Genomic DNA, 15,538 nt, shown 5'->3' on the forward strand with positions numbered 1-15,538 from the left:
CTCTACAGAGTTTCCTTTTCCAGAATATCATATAAGTGGCATATACTCTATATAGTTTTTTTAGACTCTTCTTTCACTTACCAATACGTGCTTGTTAATTGAACTATGTCTTTCAGGACTGGATCCTCAGTCCTTTCTATTGTTAAATAGTATTTCAGTGTTTGGATGTAGTATGGATAAACTATTCCCCTATTGAAGGACATCTTGGTTGCTTTTAGTTCTTGGAAACTGTGACTGAAACATCCACAGATATTTGCATGCAGGTTTTTTTTTGGACATAAGTTTTCAAATCATGTGTATAAACATCTGTAAAAACGATGGCTAAATTATGCGGTAACACTAAGTTCAGCTTTGTAAGCCATGCTGTCTTTCAAAATGGCTGCACCATTTTCTATTTCCACCAGCAATGAAGGAAAGTTTCTGTTTAGGTTTTGTTTTTAACTAGCAATTTGGCAATTTCAGAAATAACTGGATAAAGAAACAAAATTATATTCTGCATTAAACCTGCATTTGAAACCTCCTCAGTGATTCCTTTATATGACATAAATCAAGGACAAGGTTGTGGAGTGAAGAACTCACAGTACAGACTGAAAAACCACTGGTAAACTATATGATCTCAGGGTAGGAACTATCCTCTCTGTGCCTTAATTCTTTATCTGTGTAAAGAAATAATGTGGTACCTCTTTTCTAAGAATTTTGAAAATTTAGACGAAATCATGCTTGCTGAAGACAATCATGAAAGGGTTTTTGTTTGTTTGTTTGTTTTGTTTTTTCCACTAATACCATGGGCTGATTCCTCTTGACTTTTACTATTGCTCTGCATTTCACTGACTTCCTGTTACCTTTCACGATGGATTTTTCTCAAATAACTTTGATAGTGTTTTAACTACAAACCTGACTCCACACTGTGAATTCTTGGCAAATGATCTTTCCTCTTACTTAGCACAGTAGATTTAAGAAAATTAATCACAGTTTTATGGTTTATAACCATATGATATGATATTTATAATCATGGTTTTAATATTATATCTATATATGGTTATATTTATATGTGTGTGTGTATGTGTGTGTGTGTGTGTGTGTGTTTATGTCTGTAATACCACCAGCCTAGGTGTCATCTAGTAGAAACACCTGTAGCTCTTGTTCTTACACATATTATTTCTCCACAACTGGAAAGAAGCTTAGCTCCCGATACACCCAGAAACTGAGTAACATTTGTCATCTCTCTGTTCTGTCCCTACCAACCTCACAAACACACCCACACACATACCGTCTCTCATTATTATCTGGAAACTATTCTTTGTGTTTCCGAGGCATCTGGGACTGGCACAAAGGAACTAAGAACATATCTGTTTCTTCCGTTTGTCCTTCATTCCCTAAGGAAGCTTGGAACGCCAGGATGGGTATGAAAGAGGAACCTAGAAATTCTATCCCCTATCCCACCCACCCTCCCCTGCATTCTCTAGGAGGTGTGCCTCTATAGTATCAGCAACTACTTTTCCTTTCTTCCCTGCACCCATGCCTGGCGAAGCTATGTCCAGAATTAGGAATCTCTACCCACAGCCTAGAGCTAGCTATCTCCAACTCATAAAAGAAATGTGTGCTAGACACAGGGAGGGCAACAGCACACACTGGGGCTTATTACAGGGGACGGGGGAGGGAGAGCATCAGGATAAATAGCATACAAGGCTCAATACTTACATGATGGGTTGGTAGGTGCAGTAAACCAACACGGGACATGTTTACCTATGTAACAAACCTGCACATCCTGCACATGGATCCTGGAACTTCAAATAAAATTAAATTAAATTTTAAAAAACTTAAAAAACCCAAATGTGTAAAAAATTACTCTGTTATCTTTTATCCACTAAAATTTCCTGAGCACCTAAAATGTACCAGTAACAAATAATTGGCACATGTTACTGCAAAATACCTTTAATATCATCATCACTATTGGCATTATTATAATATCATCATAAATCCACAAATGTTTATTAAAACGCAACTACTGGAGAAACTGCAGTACAGTGCTAGGAAAAACTGTCCTTGTCCTACACTTAATGGAATTTATAGTCTATTGGAATAATAATAAAATTTTACACAGTAGATTTCAATTTAAAAATGCATTCAGTTACACCATCTATTTTCTCTTTATGACATGTTAAACTCTAAATTCCTGAATATTTTGCTTCTCTTGTTTTCCTATTTTATCATAAATATAATCCTCTGGTTTTACTCATCCAGCTGCTTCTACCATGATACCTATCATTTAATCACGTTATCACAGAGGTACTGCTTTCTGGAGCATCTGTCTGGGAAGGTTATTCGGGCTTTAAGCATGCTGCACTTACAATGGCCATTTAGTTATAAATATTCCCTGTATAAGCAGCTGTCCATAGTATACACAAGCTCTGGAGGGAAAGCCTGGCTGGAGATTTGAAATGAATGAGTTATGTTGTTGGTAGATGAGGCCATTGATAAAACCACCCAGGAAAAAGAAAAAAATATTAGATGAGAACATGGGAGAAAACCCTAAGGATTTACATCTAAGAAACAGATGGGATTGGTCAAAGGAGAAGCTTGCCTAGGAGACATGGTAGAATAGTCTGTGATACATGAGAAATTAGGAGACTGTGCCCTGGATGGGAGCTTACAAGAACAGACAGTGGTCAAACATGATTAAGATCCCAGGCTAAACAATTTCAAAGTAGTTTCTGCAATTAGCGTGTTAATGGTGACCCATAACAGGTGACTTCAGGGAGTTGGAATTGATTTTGTGTTTCAAGAGTGAACGTGGTCAGGAAGTGAAGAAAGCCCGACTATATGAGCATTATATTATTGACAGCATGAAGAGTACATTTTTATTTTATTTTTTTGTGTCCACACTTCTAAAAATAAAATATTCTCTTCTCTTTTTTAATCTCCTTCCCTTCCCTTCCTTCCCCTTCCCCTTCCCCTTCCCCTTTCCCTTTCCCTTCCCCTTTCCCTTTCCCTCTCTCCTCTCTCCTCTCTCCTCTCTGCCCTCTCCCCTCACCCCTCTCCCCTCTCCCCCTCCCCTCTCTCCTTGCCCTTCTCTTCCCTTCCCTTCCCTTCCCTTCCCTTCCCTTCCCTTCTCTTCTTCTCTCTCTCTTTCCTATCTTTGGTACCCTGAGACTACTTACCAGTATTCTTCAGACACTAGAATGCTGGAGTGAGAATTTGACAGTCAGGAGAAAAAAAAAAAAGTTGAATTTATATAATTCTTTATAAATGATAACTTTTACTTCCCTGGTACTGGATTCAACATGTGGAAGGGGTTAGGTGTCTGCTTCACATTTCTGCTTCTCTGGTAGTCAGCTAAAATCCATTTGGTAAATAACACTGCTCTTTGGGGGCACTGAATGCCAAGATTGGTGGCTGGTTCACTGAGTTATCTCTGAAGTGGCTCAAGAAAGAAAAAAAAAGTCTGATCTCCATGGAACATTCTTCTAAAAACAGATATATCAACCAAATGAAAAATTCCTCACCAAAGCATGTATAGAGCAAACTTCCTGGTACTGAAATTTTGGCATGGTAGACCAATCTAGGGAGATTTATACTTTTACTTTTACCCTAGAAAAAAAGTATCATAAATTATTCCAAAACGATTCCTTCTCTATTTACAACACTACTTGGAATGCATTCTAAAACATGAGTTAAGTGATTATTTCACCCTTTTCTACGTATTTGATGTAGCTTCCTGAATCTCTCCTAGTTTAATGAATTCTCCACATTATGTGAGTAAACTCATACAACAGTGCCTAACACAGAAGAAGCATGCGTGAAATATTAAGTATTTTGGGTGAGAGGCAAATCCTATGTCTTCCTTGAAGCTGAAATGCTCTGTGATTGCTTTTCAACCTCTTTGTGCATCTAGGATGCAGATACATAACCTAGATTTTAACATAAGAAACACCCTCTATGGTTTTTTAATTGAAATACACTGACAGAAGGATATTTACACTGACAGAAGGACATTAAAGAAACAGGGACAACAGAACGTATATTCTGATGGCCAACAGTGGCCATGGGGCAAATGTGCGGATTTCTGGGGCAAAAAAGTAGCAGTGCCTTTAGGAGCAGTCTATGATGTCCATAGAAGTTGGATGATCCTGCGTTCGGTGGTAGAGACCTGTTCCTCCTCTGTGCCATGAATTTGGCTAAGTCCTGACTGCACCCTAGCATTCTTTTTCCTACTGTTTTTCTGTACTTCATTTTCAATGTTTTGGGTATTTTGTGATCTACTCACACTGTTTTTAAAAAAATTATTTTCTGCTTAAATCAGAATCAGACTCTTTAGCCTACAGCTAAAAACCCTGAAAGATACAATTGCTATATACATCAAAACTCAGGAACAGTCACCAAGGACCTTATCAAATTTGCCTGACTATAAATTATTAATGCCTCAAAACAATTCAAGTATGGTATACCAATGTGAAAATAATGTTTATTCTCCAGATCTTGCACTAAATGAGATATAAATGCTTGGTTATTTAAAACATCAATTTGGTGACTGAGTCCATAGAAGGTCATGATTGATGTCCACCAATGGAGACGGTTTGTCTAGTTTGATACATAAATGCCCAAACTCAATGGGCCATTTTCTGGCTGATTTCTAGTGATGACCCCTGAAAGGCATGTTGATTTAAAAAGCAAACAAACAAACAAACAAAAACAATAAAACTGCTTAATAATGTCCCAAGCAATATTTCCAGTCTCTGTACTTTAAGGACGGTTTTGAATGGATCTCCAGACGCTACCTATTTGTTTAGTTTCACAGCTTAATGATCAGGGCCCTTCCTGATGGACCACTGTCCTACCTCAATACCTTTGTTGCCAAAGCAGGAATTTTCTAGCTAATAAGGAAGTCCGCTGAAAATCTGTACCAGTTTCTTCCTGTTGAAGCTGGAAGACTGAGCTGCATATTTCTTTAAGAGGAAGGGTATGCTTCTGGGTTTGGCTCAAAATAAATCTTTGGTTTGGAAATATCATGAAGAACGTGTATCTTTTTCTTTGTTTCCATTGTTTACTTCCTTTATTTTTTAATTTAATTTTATTTAATTTCTGGGATACATATGCACAACATGCAGGTTTGTGACATAGGTATACATGTGGCATGGTGGTTTGCTGCACCCATCAACCTATCATCTAGGTCATCTAGGTTTTTGTTTGTTTGTTTGTTTGTTTGAGATGGAGTCTCGCTCTGTCACCCAGGCTGGAGTGCAGTGACTTGATCTCTGCTCACTGCGAGCTCCGCCTCCCAGGTTCATGCCATTCTCCTACCTCAGCCTCCTGAGTAGCTGGGACTACAGGCGCCGCCACCGCGCCTGGCTAATTTTTTTTTAATTTTTTTAAAATTTTTTAAATATTTTTTAGTAGAGATGAGGTTTCACCATGTTAGCTAGGATGGACTCAATCCCCTGACCTCGTGATCTGCCTGCCTCAGCCTCCCAAAGTGCTGGGATTACAGGCTTTTGCCACCATGCCTGGCCTAGGTCATCTAGGTTTTAAGCCCCACATGCATTAGATATTTTCCGAATTCTCTGCCTCCCCTTGACGTATATCTTAATATGCTAAGTTGTACTCAGTATAAGAAGAATTTTCTCTTGATGGATTTATTATATAGGATAAAACATAGAAGTCATCTAGAAGCCTAAAATTTAAAAGTCCATATTGATACTCTGAGAGTGTCTTTCAGTAAGTGAAATTCATATATTTCTGCATGGGGAAGAGAAAGATCCCCTAGTCTCTATATGCAAATACAGTGGCTTTATTTTCTTAAGTTGGAAGTAATATTAGCCAAGAAATGCCCTTAGTACCTACTTGCTACTATAAAGAGTAATTATATGAAGAAGAGAACCTCCAGCTGGTATGTAGATAAACAGATTGTTCAGAAAGTTAACTTATTTAATAACCTAGGAAAACAATTGAAAAAGTTCTCTTCCAGTGTTCAGCTGAAGTTACAAAGAATATTATGCTTTACCAATATTATTTAATTAGCAAGATAGACACATCATCAAATCCAATATCTTTCAGGTAAAACCAATGTAGGTTGACATGTAACCTAGAAGTTTCACCTTCAGGGTTTGCATTAAACCAAACTTGTTTTATTTTTAGGAAAATCTCATCCACATTAATGGCTATTCTTTTCAGTTTGACACTCCTCAATTTTTAAAAGAGAAAGAGAAGTCTCCTGTAAGCTCAGCTGATGGTTTAAATATATGATTTTATTCTTTTTCAGAACAACATTAAGATCTGCTTTCCAGTATTTGTCAAAGAGCACAGTCAGTTCACTGCTATATAACACTCATTGAAACCCGCCAGAGAATTTTTAGAGTAGTGAAACTACTGTGTGTAATACTATAATGGTGGATATGTGCCATTAAAAATTGGTGTCAACCCAAAGAATCTAAAACACCAAGAGTAATCCCCAATATAAACTATGGATTTTGGTGATAACGGCTTTGGTATGAATGTAAGTTCATCAATTGTAGCACATCTACCACTCTAATGGAGGAATGTTGATAATGGGGGAGGCTATGTATATATGGGGGCAGGAGGTGTATGGGACATCTCTCTACCTTCCAATAAATTTTGCTGTGAACCTAAAAATGCTTTAAAAAACAGTCTACTAAAAACAACAACAATTTGGCTGAAATGAATAATTTCTATAGAATATTGCCTAAGAGAAATCTAAACATTCCATTCATTTATCAATCAATTTACATTATTGCTTTCTATTTTTTAACAAAAGCTCTGGAACACTCTAAACAAACAAGGCCTTGTCTAAGCATTTACTATGTAATAAATAGAGATGAAAGTAGAATAATCTTAGTTAGAATGCAAAGGGAAAGCCCTGATTCTAGCCACCGAATCCCTGGAATCCCATAGATCTGGATAGCAGAGTTTGGAAAACATGACATTGCATACAGTAATCCAGATTGATGTGTTAAAATGTTCCATCAAAGATTATTGTATACCAGGGACATGCTGTTTTGAATTCTCACCACCTAGGATTTAACTTATTACATTGCGTATGCTGCATGGCATGGGTCATTGGCTAGATTTCTGACAGATACAACCCTCTAAAGCTCATCACTGTATTTATTATAATTACAATGTGAAGATGTTTGCCATACTTGCCATGCAACTCCTCTTTACTCACAGGGAAACTGTATTTCACATACCACAGCTAGGAATAAGTGTACCCAGGTGGATCAGTTTGTTTCCCTCTTTGGGACACTGAGACACACACATAATGTGTTCCTCATTTACAATGGTTTCTAACAAGCTCAAGGACAAATTTGCGGCTAAAATCTAGCAAGGATATAATTACTTCTGACCATACTTTTTGTGCTAATTGTTAATTTCATGTACTCTGCTTGTATCTTTAATTTTGTTTGTTATTGCTTTTTTAGACTCTAATTTGATCTTTAACCTGTTTCATTTCCTCAACCAAAAAAAAATAAAATGTTTGTATTATTATATTCTTATTTTTGGAACAAAAAAGATACAAGTTCAATAAAATAATATAAAAACTTACTCATTGTTCCTCATCCTTGTGAAGTCTTAAGTGTGTTTATTTCATACAGTGATATGGTTTGGCTGTGTCTCCATTCAAATCTCATCTTGAATTTCCACGTTTTGTGGGAGGGACCTGGTGGGAGGTCATTGAATCATGGGGGCAGGCGTTTCCTGTGCTGTTCTTGTGATAGTGAGTAAGTCTCACAAGATCTGATTCTTTTAAAAAGGGGAGTTTCCCTACACAAGTTCTTCTCTTGTCTGTCACCATGTGACAAGTGCCTTTCACCTTCCACTGTGATTCTGAGGCCTCCCCAGCCATGTAGAACTCTAAGTCCAATAAATCCCCCTTCCTTTGTAAATTGCCCAGTCTTGGTCTTTATCAGCAGTGTGAAAATGGACTAATACATATAGTAACTTCTGATGTTTTTCTTTTATTTTCTGAATATGTATCTTCAACAAATTCACTTATTCCTAAACTGTCCTTACACATAAATGCACACACACACACTCACACCCCATATAAAGCACTATCAGGTTTGCAAATATTTGATGTGATCTTGAACAGCTCTTTGCGGACAGTCCTTTTTCCTCAAAGATAATTAAGATAGAACCATTTGTCTTCCACTTTTAATTCAAATACCTCCTAGGTTCCCAGTTTGGAGCAAAAACATGAAATTCAAAATGCTTTCAAAACCTTAATAACTTGGCAGAGCAAATAAATAATAAAGGCAGCCACTAGTGTCCTTGTACTTTATTAGAAGAATACTTAATGGCAGAGCTTTTTGAAAATGTTTTCAGAAGCTAGGCAGACACACCAAAGAGAGTTATTATACACATACAGATATAAGATATGTAAATTGAGTTGAACTTTGTTTGCATCTATAAACCTATCCTCAATGAAGTTAACCATGAATTTTATAAAGCTCTGCTATAGTAATTGGTATATCTAAAATAGTAATGTTCCTCCCAGGAATGGTCTGTTGGAAGCAACAATCTCAACATTGAGGAGAACAGAAATTTAACTTTATCATTTTCAACCATATTTCAAGGGCAATAGGGCAGTTTCTGTGCCATCAGTTGATTGACCAAATTAACAAACAATACTCAACTGTCCTTAAATAGTTAAATAATTTTATTAGAAGTATTCTTCTTAAAGTGTCAGGCTCAAAAAGCTATCTAGTTGAAAATAAATATTTCCCAATGTTAAAAAATTATCTGCTTAATAGTCAGAGAGCCCAGCAGATCCCCAGGGATAATTAGACAGAATCACACTATGGAAACTGGGAGGCACATCAAGCAGATAATTTTTAATACATTTTAAGCAGAGGCTCTCCACTTTTGGCCTGTAATTATTTCTCACACGATATGATCCTTCCCAGGGCAGAATTTTTGAATATAAACATAACTTTCAGTGGGAACCACTAATGAATGGGCAATGCTTAGTGCTATCTAGCACAAGGACATGCATAAATAATTATCTCAAAATGCAAAAACAGAATGAACTACTCTATTATTCAAGAGTCATGGTGCTCAATACATTAGTATCCCCCAAACTAATGACATCAAGTAGACTTTTATTCTAGCTAAAACTTTCTAATCCACAAAAGGAATATAGATAAATTTATCTTTTTCAAGTTTGAGATACTTTGTAATTTACTGTATAACTTTCAACAATATATTTGTAGTATTTCTTTTAAAGTCAGCATTTTAATCAAACCAAATTTTCTAAAATATTGATTTATGCATTGAATATTTTGTGTAAATTAATCTAATGTTTTATTTATAGTAATTGTATTTATCTCTGATTTTCTTAAAACTCTGCCACAGGACAAACTCTGTAGATAGATTTCACAGACTCTAGATCCAACGTAATATTTATAAAGCCCACTAGACAATAAATGATGACAAAGAAAGTTAATGATTTTTTATACTCCACCTGGAGCCAAGACCAAGATAGGAAATGAAGCACCTTATTGCTTTCTAGTTTTTTTGTTTTTTGTTTTTTTCTGGCTTACTAAGTGAGAGAATAAAGGTATCCTGGCTTTGTTGGGGGAGTTGGGAGGAAGGGATGTGTGTGAATGTGTGCTCACTGACAATAGAGGCAGATTTCTGAGCTGACCTTTCACCTCCCCTTAAATGTGTAACTGGCATTAGCAGAGCACACATACATATTTACTCCAAATTTGGCAGACGCTATCTTGGAAATGCTACTTGAGATGACTTCATCCCTCATGACCCGTGTGTTGTTTCTAGCTTTCACTTATTTTTTTTTTTACAGTCCCTCCAGTTTATCCATTTAAAAGAAGAAAAATATGTCTTACCGTCATGTTTTATTTAGTACTTTTGGTCTTCTGAATTGGGAAAACCTGTTCGCAACAACTTGCTAGCATAATTCCAAAAATTATAAATTACATTTTTTGGGATTGCAGCAATTTCTCACATACGTTAGTCTTTTCCCTCTATAGAATACTTGATGAGGCAAAACATGAATTGTATCTATGTGCCCTCATGAATTAGACATGTACAGAGCTGCAATTATTCTACTTCCCAAAGAAGAGGTTGAGATAACAATACTGAGGATTTTTAAGACTATCTTTTGTTGTATTGTATTGCTATGTCCAGCTATTTCCATCAGAATGGAGAATAAACTCTAATACTACTAATACGGTTTTGCTCTGTGTTCCCACCCAAATATTACCTCAAATTGTAATCCCCTCATGTCGAGGGAGAGATTTGTTGGGAGGTGATTGGACCATGTGGGCAGTTTCTCCCACACTGTTCTCGTGACAGTGAGTGAGTTCTCATTTCCTTGCTTCCTGGCACTCTCTAGCCTGCAGCCTTGTGAAGAAGGTGCTTGCTTCCTCTTTGCCTTCCGCCATGATTGTAAGTTTCCTGAGACTTCTCCAGCCATGTGGGACTGTGAGTCAATTAAACCTCTTTTGTTTATAAATTACCCAGTCTTAGGTAGTATCTTTATACAGTGTGAGAATGGACTGATACAACTTCTTATTGTAGCCTTTTTTTACATTGTGAAGATAAATTCAAAAACTAGGGCCCAGTTGTTGGTAGATATTCAACCATCAGATCTGTTAGCAGCTCTGTGGAGAAAAACAAGGCAACTCAAAACAACTTAAAATGACAAGACTTTCTGTGAACTTCATCTCATAAGAATAGCGCCATTTTGACAAGATAAACGATTTATGATGCATAGTTTTATTTGGGTCTCTGGATTACAATAAAGGAAGACACCCTATATATATTATTGTAATTTTAAGGTAGAGTCAGTGAGAAAAAATTATTTTGGAAATATGGGACACACGAACATATTTCAATAACATTTTGTGTTGAAATTTTCATGTAAAAAAGCTCACGTACTGCTAAGTACAATGATGGACCTTTAAAGAATATAAATTTGAACAAAATAAACCTTATTCTTCATTCCTTTCTAAAACTAACCTTATCACACAAAGCATGTGTCTTTATATATTTTGCTATGCCTCTCCATTCAATTTAATAATGAAATAAGAAAGACTATATTATCCACTCCAACATTTGCAAAACGTGGTTGGAGTTGTTTGCCATGAGAAATAATTGTTTTCCTAAGCATATTTAGTATTCTTTCAGTCCTTTACCTTCCTTGCCCCTAAATGTGGAATGAATGGTTCTATCTATAAACTTATAAAGAATAACCTAAGGAAGAATAACTTGGGCACCTTTCTCATCTTCTTCTTGGAAGTTTCCAGATATCATATGCTTACGTTTGCTGCTCTGCTCTATTGCTTTCTCATTTGAATGTCATGTGGCGCTGCCTGTTAACATCTACAAACTGATGGTTATATTTTGGAATTTACAAATTTTCAAACCTCCAAACTGCCCTTCAGACCAAATTGTTTTCCCATTTAGTGTCCATCAGAAATAAAGATTATATGTTGGCTCTCATCTTTAACTTTCATTTCATTTTTAAAATTTCTTCGAAGAGTACTAACTTATAAATCATCTCAGAGACACCAATAAAACACACATAAACTTTTGTTTATATAGCTTCTTATTGACTATAAGTTAATGCATAATGTCAAATTCATCTCTGAAAGAATTACATATAATGGAAGTGTAAAAGCAATTAACAGACATACTTAGGAGAAAAAGGTTGAAATATGCTGACATCTAGTATGCTTTGTCAAACCACACAAACTGTTCACTGGGCTTGTGCTGACTGATACATAGGTTGGGTTTCGATGAATTCAAAATTTCAAATATGCCTAAATATATTTTGTTTTCCTCATTACCCTTACATCACATCATTTCTTTTAATGCCTTTGACTTTGTTTCTCTTGAGATTCCAAACCACAGGCTCAGAAATGATATCAGGAGGACCTTATTCATGTGTTTTATTTTTCAGTAGAAACCAAGGTCTAGAAACACTGAACCGTTTATTCAATATCACACACCTAGTCAGAAACAGAGAGAAAATTACAATTTAGTTATGAGAAGAAAATCAAACTCTTCAGGTGTTTAATTACATATGCACGGGAGGCAGTTACTACTACATGAATAATATGATAAAGGCTTACATTTGTTGAACACTTACTCTATGCTAAACATGATTCTCAGCAATTTACATACATTACTTCATTTTTGTTTTTGTTTTTCTTTCCAACATTTATTTTAGGTTCAAGGGGTACATGTGAAGGTTTATTACATGGAGAAACTGTGCATTGCATGAGTTTGGTGTACAGATTTTTTTGTCACCCAGATAGTAAACATAGTACCTGATAAGTATTTTTTTTTTTAATCCTCACTCTCCTCCCACCCTCCACCCTCAAGTAGGCCCCTTTGTCTATTGTTTCGTCCTTTGGGTACTCAATGTTATAAGTGAGAATACGCTGATACTTTGTTTTCTATCACAACGACCTATAAGGAACACATATTATCTCACTCATTTGCTAGATGGCAAAAGTGAGACTAAAAAAGTTTATGTAATCTGCCCTCGTTGCATGGTGGGTAGTTGAGGCAAGAGGAATTTGAAACCTGGCTTGACTAACATAAAGCTTAATACTTTAATCCACTGTGAAGCTGTTCTCTCTCTTAAAGTGGAAATGGTTCTCAATTTTCATCCTGGAACTACATTTACCTTTTAAATTTCCAAACTCTCCATGCTATCTTATCCTTGTGAGAAACCATTTAAAATTATTTAAAAATATATATTAAAAATAAATAATATTCAAACATAGATATTCGGTAGTTATCTTTTGCTCATAATATATAAATATGGGTCCAGAATCATCTAACATAGGAAGGAGAACTTAAATGTCAATAACCAAATTAAAATTTTAATGACCACAACTTTGCATTGTGCCTTCTGCGCATTTTCACAAGACACTTGACAAAACAATACGTATACACACACACCTACAAGTATATATTTATTTACATGTGACACAAATAAGTTTCCACGAAAAAATGAACTTAACTCTTACCACTTAATTTAGCTTTTACTCTTGTAGGCATTTTATGAATATAAATTTGTAATATAAAGTCCACTTCATAAATTTAAGCACTAAGAAATAGATAAAACTATTCACATCATATCCATTTTACAGGTAATAGAACTGAGGCAAATGAATGTCCAGATTCACACAGGTAGAAAAGTGGATTTGAAGCTAAGCAGTGGAGCTTCAGTGTTCATGCCACTAACGATTACTCTTTCTTGCCTCATGGTTTTGGGTCTCGCTGTGCTTAAATAAAGCAAAGGAATTCTTTCAATACGTGAACGCTACCTAATACAACCAGCTAAATACTATTGCACGAAACTTTATTGTAGCAAAAGACAAAAACCACCACAAACTGTATTAATTGTTGAACATTATTTGTTATGTACAAATTTCATATAAATAAAATGTTATAAATATAGTATTAGATTGTTTCTGTATCAGCATTGTCCAGCAGAACTTTCTGCGATGATAAAAGATTGGACCCAAGATGTCCAATAAAGTTGCCACAAGTAATTATTGAGCAATTAAATGTGGCTGCCTTGGTTAAGAAACTGATTTTAATTTTATGTAATTTTAATATATTTACATTTAAATAAAATAGCTACCATATTAGACAACTCAGCACTAAAGAAGGCCCTAAAGTCATGCTTTCAATCTTTTATGACCGTGACTAGAGTAAGAAATATATTTTACATCACAATGTCCTATGCCATATGAATGCAATTGAATGTTTGGATGTGTATCTAATAAAATTATTTTTATAAAATAATAGTAACAGACAGTTATTCTGATATTAGCTTTTCAATTCTATTGTATAAAGAAAAATTTGACTCAAAAAAATTGATTCTATGTCATATCAACAGTTTGAAATCAGCTGTTTGACAAATCTAGCAAAGGGTATGTGTGTGTGAAGATGTCACTTCTACTCTCTTTGTACTCCCTTGTTTTATAAAGAGAACTGAATGTCACTGCCAAGAACAGACAAACGGCATTGAACATTTTACTGCTGTCCTTCTTCCAGTGGAGTTAAAGGAAATAAAGAGGGTCTTGAGTCTTGAGAGGAGAAACAGCCTCAGTGGTAGACTCACTTTCAATTTTCAGAAAGGGCTGATGCTGATGCTTCAAGAGAGTCTTCAGGATGTCAGAAGACTTAAGGAGAGAATGTGGGGATAGGGAAAAAGAAACTTTCTCTTTTCAGGCCAGAAGTGTAAAAAGTGTGCTCAGGGATACATGCATCTGAAAGACATCACAATGGATCCCTGCAAGTAAGCACAGAGAAGGATCTATGCTAGAAGGAAATCTAGGAAAAGAGACTGAGGCAAGGAACAAAGTCAGTCTTCTCTACTCTGGGCTGTAGAAGAGGCTGGTTTATATTTCAAAACACTAATGTACACACACACACACACGTACCTGTCCTAGTGACTGGATAATCTGGTCTTAAAATAACAAAGGTACATATTAAAACTCTGTCACAATTAGCATATGACAAATCTAATGCTTATTGATGATGTCTGCTAATTAAGTTTATTTCAAAACAGTATATGAAAGTACTTACAAGTAGCATGTGTCAGGTTGACTGGGGGAAGGCTGTCAACCTCCCCTTTTAAGTTAATAACTCAGAGCTAGGTTTAACAGTAATATTATATTATAATAATTTGTCTTAATTGAGTTACTAACAAAATATATGCAATGTTATTGAAACTGTTTTCTAATTTTACCTTTTTGACAAGGAGGTTTCTTCTTTTTACTTTTCCATGTATATATATATACACACACACACGTATATATTTACACACATCTAATAGTAAGCCTACGTTGTATTAGTATTTCAATGCATATTCATTATATATGTGTGTGTGTATATATATATCCACACCTTTGAATGCCATTTATGCAATGTATTATTATCTTATTCCCATATCATCTCCTCTCCCTAAAGAAAAATATTCTAGGAAATCATCCCAGTTAAAACATAATTATTGGTGTATTTATTACAAACATCTAATCTCAACAAAATTAACTATAGAAGTGTTTTGGCTTTGAAAGTGTGAATACTATAAACTTTACAAAAAATGTGATGCTCACTTCATAGCCCACATACTAAAATTGGAAACAGATAGATAATTAGTAAATGTGCAAAGACTCTATCTAAGGATAAGACCCAAATTCATTTGGACTCTTTTTTTCTTCTGTATTCTCCTTGCATCTTTTTACATAAGCCTGAGATAAATTTTAATAAGAGCAAAAACTGAACAAATATTTTAAAACCAAAATATAATCATTAAAAATAAATAAAGGTTAAATGGGAGCAAATCCATTTATATCTGAATATGTGTAATAAAAACATCCACAATCTTGACATAAATTTGATAATCTCCTCTAACAATAAATACTGTAAAATACACTTACAACACTTTCTAAAAACTGTTTAGAAACTGGGATAGAGAGTCAGGCAATGCATTTAGAGCACAAGTTAAAATAACTCTTTAGAAACAGTAACTTTT

The 15,538-nt window shown here is 35.2% G+C and overlaps 1 long non-coding RNA gene across 4 annotated transcripts in view; it reads right to left on the minus strand.

Moving 5' to 3' along the window:
* The window catches only part of LOC139361811 (uncharacterized), a 66,938-nt gene that overhangs the window by 18,294 nt on the left and 33,106 nt on the right, over nucleotides 1-15,538 (minus strand). Inside the window, exon 7 of one of the 4 annotated variants that reach the window (XR_011619463.1) lies at nucleotides 11,915-11,990. The exons of the other annotated variants lie outside the window; for them this stretch is intronic. This is a non-coding gene — a long non-coding RNA (uncharacterized lncRNA). Of the gene's footprint in view, nucleotides 1-11,914; nucleotides 11,991-15,538 lie in introns of those variants that run through there. 4 annotated transcript variants of the gene reach the window in all.

Source organism: Macaca nemestrina, chromosome 2 (genome assembly GCF_043159975.1).
Source record: "Macaca nemestrina isolate mMacNem1 chromosome 2, mMacNem.hap1, whole genome shotgun sequence".
In the NCBI taxonomy this organism is placed as follows: Eukaryota; Metazoa; Chordata; class Mammalia; order Primates; family Cercopithecidae; genus Macaca; species Macaca nemestrina.